General features: G+C 50.9%; 1 protein-coding gene across 1 annotated transcript in view; it reads right to left on the reverse strand.

Annotated features, from left to right (window-relative positions):
• The window catches only part of KCNIP1 (potassium voltage-gated channel interacting protein 1), a 262,914-nt gene that overhangs the window by 193,881 nt on the left and 59,931 nt on the right, over positions 1-9,102 (reverse strand). The gene's annotated exons all lie outside the window — the stretch shown is intronic.

Below are 9,102 nucleotides of genomic sequence, written 5' to 3' on the forward strand. Positions count from 1 at the left end.
GTTCAGCAGTTATGGCCGTTTGAAGTTAGTGCTTTCTGCATGAAGCGTCCTTTCTGCATGGGGCATGTAAATAAGATGTATATAGCTGTATGGCAGTCGTATAGTGGTTAAAGACAACCTGTAATACCAGCTGGTAAAGGGTTAAAAGTCCTCCCCATATTATTGAAATGTATAAGATTTATATGCCACTGAGGCACTGTACTTTAATTACAGTAGTTTTTCTGATATGCAAATGAGTAGACATAAGTCTCTTTCTTTTGACTGATAGCTCTGTGTCTCTTGAAATCTTGACCTGAGCAGGCAGGAAGTCCTCTCCCTGTCCTTTCCAGAATGCTGCTCCTCTCACCTGCATGGTGAATTTAGCAGTGAGTATTGTATTGGAAACTGCAGATCCCTTCATGCAACTGCAACACCCTCGCCGATGCAATGGCGAGTGGGTGCTTGCGAATAAGCCCCATGACATGTCACCACATCACAAAGGGGAAATTGCAGTGGTTAATCCTGCCTGGCAAGGCAGAAGTTAATTTGTGATGTAATTATGTCAACCAATGTCTGTGTTACATCCTGTCTCTGTGAACTGAGAGGTAATTGGAGGAGCAGCCACCACCTGACCAAAGGGAGGTAATAAAACCCCCTGGCCAGGAATGTTCTAGAGAACACTCCGAGAGAAGCCTCTCTCAGGAGAGAGAGGAGAGCAGTCTCTCCCAGAAGGGAGAAGACACCGGTCCTAGTCAGGCCCTCTGGGTCTGCAGGACGCAAGCAAAGAGTAGTTAGCTGAGCAGCAGCTCAGAGTCTCTAGCATACCAGACCAGTGCAGGAAGAGCCTCGCCCCTGCCTGAAGTGGAAGATAAGACTAGAGTTAGTGTAGTGAGGAAAGGGGTATCATCCTACCTTCAAGGGTGATACCTGAAGAGATCCAGGACCGAGCTGAAGCCTCCTCTAAGGACCCAGCTGCCTCCCAGCCTGCCCTATACATCCAGGCTGGTGAACTACATCCTGTGGCTCCCTCCAAATACCTCTCCAGTACTCCACCATCTTGTTAAAGGCACGTTTGCTGCGGTTCCTGCGGTTCCAATAAAGAACTGTAAGTGTTTCTGTTCAACCTCTGCCTCCGTCTGGTCCCTGCTACTACCCCTGCCTACATCACCGGCACCCTGTCCATCACCCAGAGACTCACACTCGGGACATTAAGGGGTTGCCCCAGGGAGATCCGCTATAGCAGCCGCTCCCTCATCATTTCTTGCCAACACCACCCTGCTGGAGACCTGCCAGGCTGTAGGACAGCCCTCCGGTTCCCCCGTACCAAGCACCGTGACAATAGCGTGCTTAGGCCTCAACCGCCAGCCACTCCGGTACCACGGGCCCCGGCTGTCTCCAGGCCTCCCCTTTAAGGCTAGGCCCCGGTGGGGGATGTTGCAAGTGGCGTCACGAACAGGATTGATACTTCTGTGCCTTATTACGGCATTAAAGACTTTCCTTTATTGTAAAGACTGTGCTGCCTAACCCTGCTGCCATCCGGGTTTAGGCCCAAGTGATTGTGTGTTTCTGGATTGAACTGTGTTAATGCTGCCACGTGCTGTCGAGCGCCGCTCCCGCACTCCAGAGGTTAATCCTGGCAAGAACTGTACCAGCTCTGCTACATCCGGCGCTGCCGCGCCTGAAGATTTTTACCTCAGAAACTGTGGCGCAGCAAATAATTCAAGCCCGCCAAAACCTTCACTGGCGGGAAACCCAGATGACGCATCAAGCTCCACCCACGCGCGAAGGGCGCGAACCCCGCCTCCTGTGGCGCAGGAAAAATTAGAGCCCGCCACAGCTCTTGGCGGGAAGGACTTGGACTCCTCCCACTGGCTCGAGGCGGACTTCCTGCCCTGCCTCAGAGAAGCGCCAGAACTCGAGTGGACTTTGGACAGTGAGGACAACACCATGTGGGGTCCTCCGCCTTTCCCTCCTGTGGAGCGTCCGGAATTTTACGAGGTCCTAGAGACTATGGTGGTGGTCTCTGCGCAGCCCGTCCGAAGACCCTCCGCTGGACATCGGCTGCACCGAGGATTGACTCGGGCCTTCGTCACCAGGACATGTTACCAAACGGTGACGCAGTACCAGATCCCACCCGGGCGGTTCCTCGTCCCTATCCCGGCTACCATCCCGGTACCGCGGGCCCACGTGGAGGCGCCACGTGGGGAGGCCCCGACTCCTGGCGAGCCAACGCCTGGGCCTAGTGTTGCCGCTCCACCTGCTCCGAGGCCTACTACTCCGGCTCCGCGGCCTGCTAGCCCCGCGGTGGTGGTTCCTGATCCTCCGGTGGTTCCTGCTCCTGTTCCGGCACCTACCTGTCGCCCAAGGAGATCCGAGCCTGAACCGGAGCCACGAGCCCCAGCACCGAAACCTCCGCAGCCTCAAGGCCGAGGTGAGGCCGCCCGCCGGCGACTCCGAGACGCTGTCTCGGACCAGCGACGCCGGGAGAAGGAGGCCCAGCGGTATATGGCCGGCCGATCTACAGCTGGAGCTTGGGTCGAGAAGAACCGCACCACCGGCATGGTCCGGTTCTTTGACAAGCGGAAGGGCTATGGCTTCGCCACCCAGGACTACACCGGACGGGAAGTATTTATACCCCGCCGGTCCGTCAAGAGGCCTGATCTGCCGGAGAGCCAGCACAACCTCAAGCCAGGCGAGTGCATCGAGTTCTCCCTGCAGGAAGGACCTCGAGGACCCTGGGCGGCTGGCGTGATCCAGATCCCCGACTCCGATGAGGACCGCTACTTCCCGCACGATGACTGGTACGAGGACGACGAGTGGCCGGAATCTCCGAACACCTCTTCTTCCTCGGCTGCGAGTCCCCGGGCGGTGACCCACGTGAATGCCCCATCCACAGTAATTGTGAGTACGGGTCCCATTGCCATCCATGGGCCGGGCATGATCCAGGGCGCCACCCCCACCGTCTCCCCTGCCGGGAGCATTGCCAGGTCCCGCGGCTCTTCTGTGGGAGAAGACATCCCGGCTAGCGAACCTTGTCCGGAGGTTCCATCTAGGCCCACATCTCCCCTTGCTGGTTACCAATGGGGTGATGACCCGGCCCCGGAAGAACCGGAGCTGGAAGGAGCCGTGGCGCGGCCGCTGGGCTCTGTCTATTTCTTCATGGACCCCTCCGTGGTCCCTGGCTCAGTTGAGCCCCCGGCTGGAACAGCCGACACCCCGGGCGACAGCGCTCCTCCCCCTGAAGGTCCGGAGGATGTTGCTGCACCTGCAGTACCCACTGCTGCCACCGGGTGTCCCCAGCCGGCACCTACTCCCGCTGAGGATGCACAGGATTCCCTGCTGACTTTGGATCCTGTCCCTGCTGAACCCAGCGAAGGTGCATCAGACTAACCCCTGAAGGGCTGTAGCCCTCTCCAGGTACTTTGTACATATTGTGTATATTTATCTCCTTTTGCCCCAAAGAGCCAGAGACTTTCCTGAGACTCTTACCCTTATTTATCTCAGTCAAGAGATGATACACTGTCATGTGCTATGATAGCACCCTTCCTCTGCCACAGCGGAGAATTTCTTCAAAGGACTCTGTCCCTCTACAAATAGAGGAGACCCTTTGCTTCTTCATTGCACTTTTCCCCCACCTCAAGGGCTGTACCCAGAAGATGGACTTTGTCAGTAGAGACCTTCTGAGAGACTTTTGCCAGATACTCCAGGGAAAAGTTGCTATTGCTATTGACTATTATTTTGCACTTAATGCCTTCCTTTTTAGGTATGGACATTCTGCATGCACTTTTTATGCCCTTTTCTTTGCAGGAAAAGAGACATTTACTATCGCGCTACCCTGAGTAGCCTATCCACCTCTGTAACGTTTGCAATGTTATAAGATGTGTACCCATTGGGCTCCTAAGCCAATGTGATTTTGCCAAATATTTGCACACTGTCATATCTGCCAGTAATCTGCATTAACCCTTTCATAGGCTTTTCAGGTTGTAGTGTGGCTGTGTCGGACCGTCTTTTTGTGTAAAACACTGACCGCTACCTGATTCCTCAAACTGAGGTTTGCACATGGGGGTAGTCCGTAAACTGCGGGTCTTTAGGGGACCGGGGGTGTTACAGAGTTAGCACCTGGATGCCACCCATACATGGGTAAGGATGCCAGTCAGGAGGTACTTGTGTCGCATATGCTAACGCAATGCAGATAGACACCATATAATTGCCGCCAGGGAAGAAGCGTTGATCAAACAAATATACAGGCCTTGGTGCAAGGAGTGGATTACAGGACATGACACCACACCTTTCCTACTGTACAGTTCGGTTTAATGGCGTCAGCGACCAACTGTCTTACAGCTCTTACATATTTTTGTCTTAGTCCGACACCAACCCAGGTGCCTGTCTCCAGGACCATGGGCGGTTTGTCCCTACACCTCATATAGCCTGCACTTCCTAGAAGTGCCCTTAGCCCCCTCTGTGCCCAAACCATCGGTAGTCGAGCCGAGGGCGGCTCTTTCAATTGCCCCCGGGGTATGCAACACCCTCGCCGATGCAATGGCGAGTGGGTGCTTGCGAATAAGCCCCATGACATGTCACCACATCACAAAGGGGAAATTGCAGTGGTTAATCCTGCCTGGCAAGGCAGAAGTTAATTTGTGATGTAATTATGTCAACCAATGTCTGTGTTACATCCTGTCTCTGTGAACTGAGAGGTAATTGGAGGAGCAGCCACCACCTGACCAAAGGGAGGTAATAAAACCCCCTGGCCAGGAATGTTCTAGAGAACACTCCGAGAGAAGCCTCTCTCAGGAGAGAGAGGAGAGCAGTCTCTCCCAGAAGGGAGAAGACACCGGTCCTAGTCAGGCCCTCTGGGTCTGCAGGACGCAAGCAGAGAGTAGTTAGCTGAGCAGCAGCTCAGAGTCTCTAGCATACCAGACCAGTGCAGGAAGAGCCTCGCCCCTGCCTGAAGTGGAAGATAAGACTAGAGTTAGTGTAGTGAGGAAAGGGGTATCATCCTACCTTCAAGGGTGATACCTGAAGAGATCCAGGACCGAGCTGAAGCCTCCTCTAAGGACCCAGCTGCCTCCCAGCCTGCCCTATACATCCAGGCTGGTGAACTACATCCTGTGGCTCCCTCCAAATACCTCTCCAGTACTCCACCATCTTGTTAAAGGCACGTTTGCTGCGGTTCCTGCGGTTCCAATAAAGAACTGTAAGTGTTTCTGTTCAACCTCTGCCTCCATCTGGTCCCTGCTACTACCCCTGCCTACATCACCGGCACCCTGTCCATCACCCAGAGACTCACACTCGGGACATTAAGGGGTTGCCCCAGGGAGATCCGCTATAGCAGCCGCTCCCTCATCATTTCTTGCCAACACCACCCTGCTGGAGACCTGCCAGGCTGTAGGACAGCCCTCCGGTTCCCCCGTACCAAGCACCGTGACAATAGCGTGCTTAGGCCGCAACCGCCAGCCACTCCGGTACCGCGGGCCCCGGCTGTCTCCAGGCCTCACCTCAAAGGCTAGGCCCGGTGGGGGATGTTGCACAACCCGTGGTGGGCGAGGCCAATTGGTGATGGACAGAGCCAAGCAGTGGTGGACGACAAAGACAAGCAGAAACAGTTTGGGGAAAGATTTTAATCGCAGAAGAAGACATATTTAAACTGGAACACTGGTATTGCACTTTTCAACTAAAGCACAGTGTGTGTGTTGGGGGGGGGGTAAGGTCTGTTGTGCCTGTTCTGGATGACAGGTTACCTTTAAATACATGGTTGTGTATGATGTCCTATCTGCAAAAAGCTATTTAGAGAACATAAATAGATAGGTTGGCATATTGCATCTGCAGACCACACGTTTTAGGGCAGAGCAGATTGTATGAATTTCATATAGTTATCTGTTTGTTATATGCAGATTAAGAATTATTTATGTGGGAAAAGATTTTGTATAACCTGTAGTTTCTATCTTTGGTCTTTCAATGTTTGGAAGCAGGCATCTAGTCCCGGGAATGTCCTATCAGTAATTCAGAGATTGTTGGCCAACCTGTTAACCACTAATAGGACCAACTCCATGATAAGAGGACTAAACAAATAAAGAATAGGGAAATTGTATAAATGACAGGTTATACTGAATTTCTTTCCACAAAACTATTGTATATACTTTAGCATAAGCCGACCAGAGTATAAGCAAAGGCACCTAATTTTAACACAAAAAAACTGGGAAAACATATTGACCTGAATGTAAGCCTAGGGTGGAAAATGCATGGGTCGCAGCCTCCACCCAGGATATAGCTAGCCAACTCTCTGACCCCATTATACAGCCAGCCCATGCCCCCCAGTATATAGCCAGCCCATGGGCCCAGCCAACAAGCAGCCAGTCCATGCCTCAATTATATAGCCAGCCTCCCCATGCCCCAAGTATATAGCCAGTCCATGCCTCCAGTATATAACCAGCCAGCATATGCCCCCAGTATATACACAACCAGCCTATTAACCAAGAATATAGTCAGCTAGCTATCTCGTGCCCCCAGTATATAGTTAGCCAGCACATACTCCCCAGTATATAACTAGTTAGGTCATGCTCCCAGTATACACTCACCGGCCACTTTATTATGTACACCTGTCCAACAGCTCGTTAACACTTAATTTCTAATCAGCCAATCACATGGCGGCAACTTAGTGCATTTAGGCATGTAGACATGGTCAAGACAATCTCCTGCAGTTCAAACCGAGCATCAGCATGGGGAAGAAAGGTGATTTGAGTGCCTTTGAACATGGCATGGTTGTTGGTGCTAGAAGGGCTGGTCTGAGTATTTCAGAAACTGCTGATCTACTGGGATTTTCACACACCATCTCTAGGGTTTACAGAGAATGGTCCGAAAAAGAAAAAACATCCAGTGAGCGGCAGTTCTTTGGGCGGAAATGCCTTGTTGATGCTAGAGGTCAGAGGAGAATGGGCAGACTGGTTCGAGCTGATAGAAAGGCAACAGTGACTCAAATCGCCACCCGTTACAACCAAGGTAGGCAGAAGAGCATCTCTGAATGCACAGTACGTCGAACTTTGAGACAGATGGGCTACAGCAGCAGAAGACCACACCGGGTGCCACTCCTTTCAGCTAAGAACAGGAAACTGAGGCTACAATTTGCACAAGCTCATTGAAATTGGACAGCAGAAGATTGGAAAAACGTTGCCTGGTCTGATGAGTCTCGATTTCTGCTGCGACATTCGGATGGTAGGGTCAGAATTTGGCGTCAACAACATGAAAGCATGGATCCATCCTGCCTTGTATCAACGGTTCAGGCTGGTGGTGGTGGAGTCATGGTGTGGGGAATATTCTCTTGGCACTCTTTGGGACCCTTGGTACCAATTGAGCATCGTTGCAACGCCACAGCCTACCTGAGTATTGTTGCTGACCATGTCCATCCCTTTATGACCACAATGTACCCAACATCTGATGGCTACTTTCAGCAGGATAATGCGCCATGTCATAAAGCTGGAATCATCTCAGACTGGTTTCTTGAACATGACAATGAGTTCACTGTACTCAAATGGCCTCCACAGTCACCAGATCTCAATCCAATAGAGTATCTTTGGGATGTGGTGGAACGGGAGATTCGCATCATGGATGTGCAGCCGACAAATCTGCGGCAACTATGTGATGCCATCATGTCAATATGGACCAAAATCTCTGAGGAATGCTTCCAGCACCTTGTTGAATCTATGCCACGAAGAATTGAGGCAGTTATGAAGGCAAAAGGGGGTCCAACCCGTTACTAGCATGGTGTACCTAATAAAGTGGTCGGTAAGTGTATAGCAAGCCCATGGCTCCAGTATATAGCCAGCACATTTCCCCTGAGTATAGCCCGCCCCCTTCCCCAAGTACATAGCTAGCCTATGTCTCTAGTATAAAGTCAGCCCCCTGCGCCCAGTACATAAGCCAGCCCGCCCATGGTCCCAGTATGTAGCCAGCTCCCTGCCCCCAGTATATAGCTAGTCCATGTCCCCAATTTATAGCCAGCTCCCTGCCCCCAATAAATAGCCAGCCAGCCAATGGTTCCAGTATAAAGTTAACCAGCACATGCCCCCAGTTTATAGCCAAATCCCTGCCCCCAGTATATAGCCAGCCAGCCCATGGTCTCAGGATAAAGTTAGCCAGAACTTGCTCCCCACTATATAGTCAGCCCCCTGCTTCCCAGTATATATCCAGCCAGCACATGCCCCCATCTTTTTTATTGCTGTCAGCAGGAAACATGGATGCCAACCATGCACACACTATGACATCAGACGCTTGCTGACATCATGTTGTGTAAGCATCACACAGGGACCTATTGCTGGCGGCGCACATACTATGATGGCACCAAGTGGATGATCTTAGTATGTGCGGCCCCAATGCGCAATGACCTGTTGCCAATGAACAGGCATCGTAAAGGTGAATACGGAGTTTATTATTTTTTTTTTAGAGTTGAGTATAAGTCGAGTTTAATTATTTTTGGCACATTTTTTGTGCTGAAAAACTTGGCTTATACTAGAGTATATAAGGTATATATGAATTAGCTCATATATATTTGTTTGCTCTCTAACATGTTGCCTACAGATTACAATGTACTTTCATTGTGATAGGGTCACTTGTAGTAATACAATACAGATGAAATCTCAGTGTATATTTTATTAATGGACAAGCAAATAAATCTTGGTAGAAGAGTGTATGCCAGCTACAAGAAAACTGTGGAGATGTGATCTATGTTGTTCCACTTTTACTTGCTAGCATCTCAGTTACCAGTGAAATCAACACTGCTGGCTATAGCGGATGTCTTGGGAGACCTTACAGCTCTTGTCAACACCTGTTCTAATAGGAGCAGTCAGTGGTGTCTCCATCTAATTATCAGCTAGCCTTCTCCCTCCGTCTCCCCTCATCTGCACTTTATTTCCATACACCTTGCATCTCATGGCTGATACACAACTTTCCTCATCACCCACAAGATTTAAACACTTCCTTGGCTCAGCCTCCGCTTCATAAACTGGGGTAGGATTACTGACAGATAGCATAGTTTCAACAATTTGCAAGGACTCAAGCACTTCTCACTGTATGCAATATATGACATACGATTGTAAAAAGAGGAGAAAATGCACATTTTACAGCAAT

Source organism: Engystomops pustulosus, chromosome 4 (assembly GCF_040894005.1).
Source record: "Engystomops pustulosus chromosome 4, aEngPut4.maternal, whole genome shotgun sequence".
NCBI lineage: Eukaryota > Metazoa > Chordata > Amphibia > Anura > Leptodactylidae > Engystomops > Engystomops pustulosus.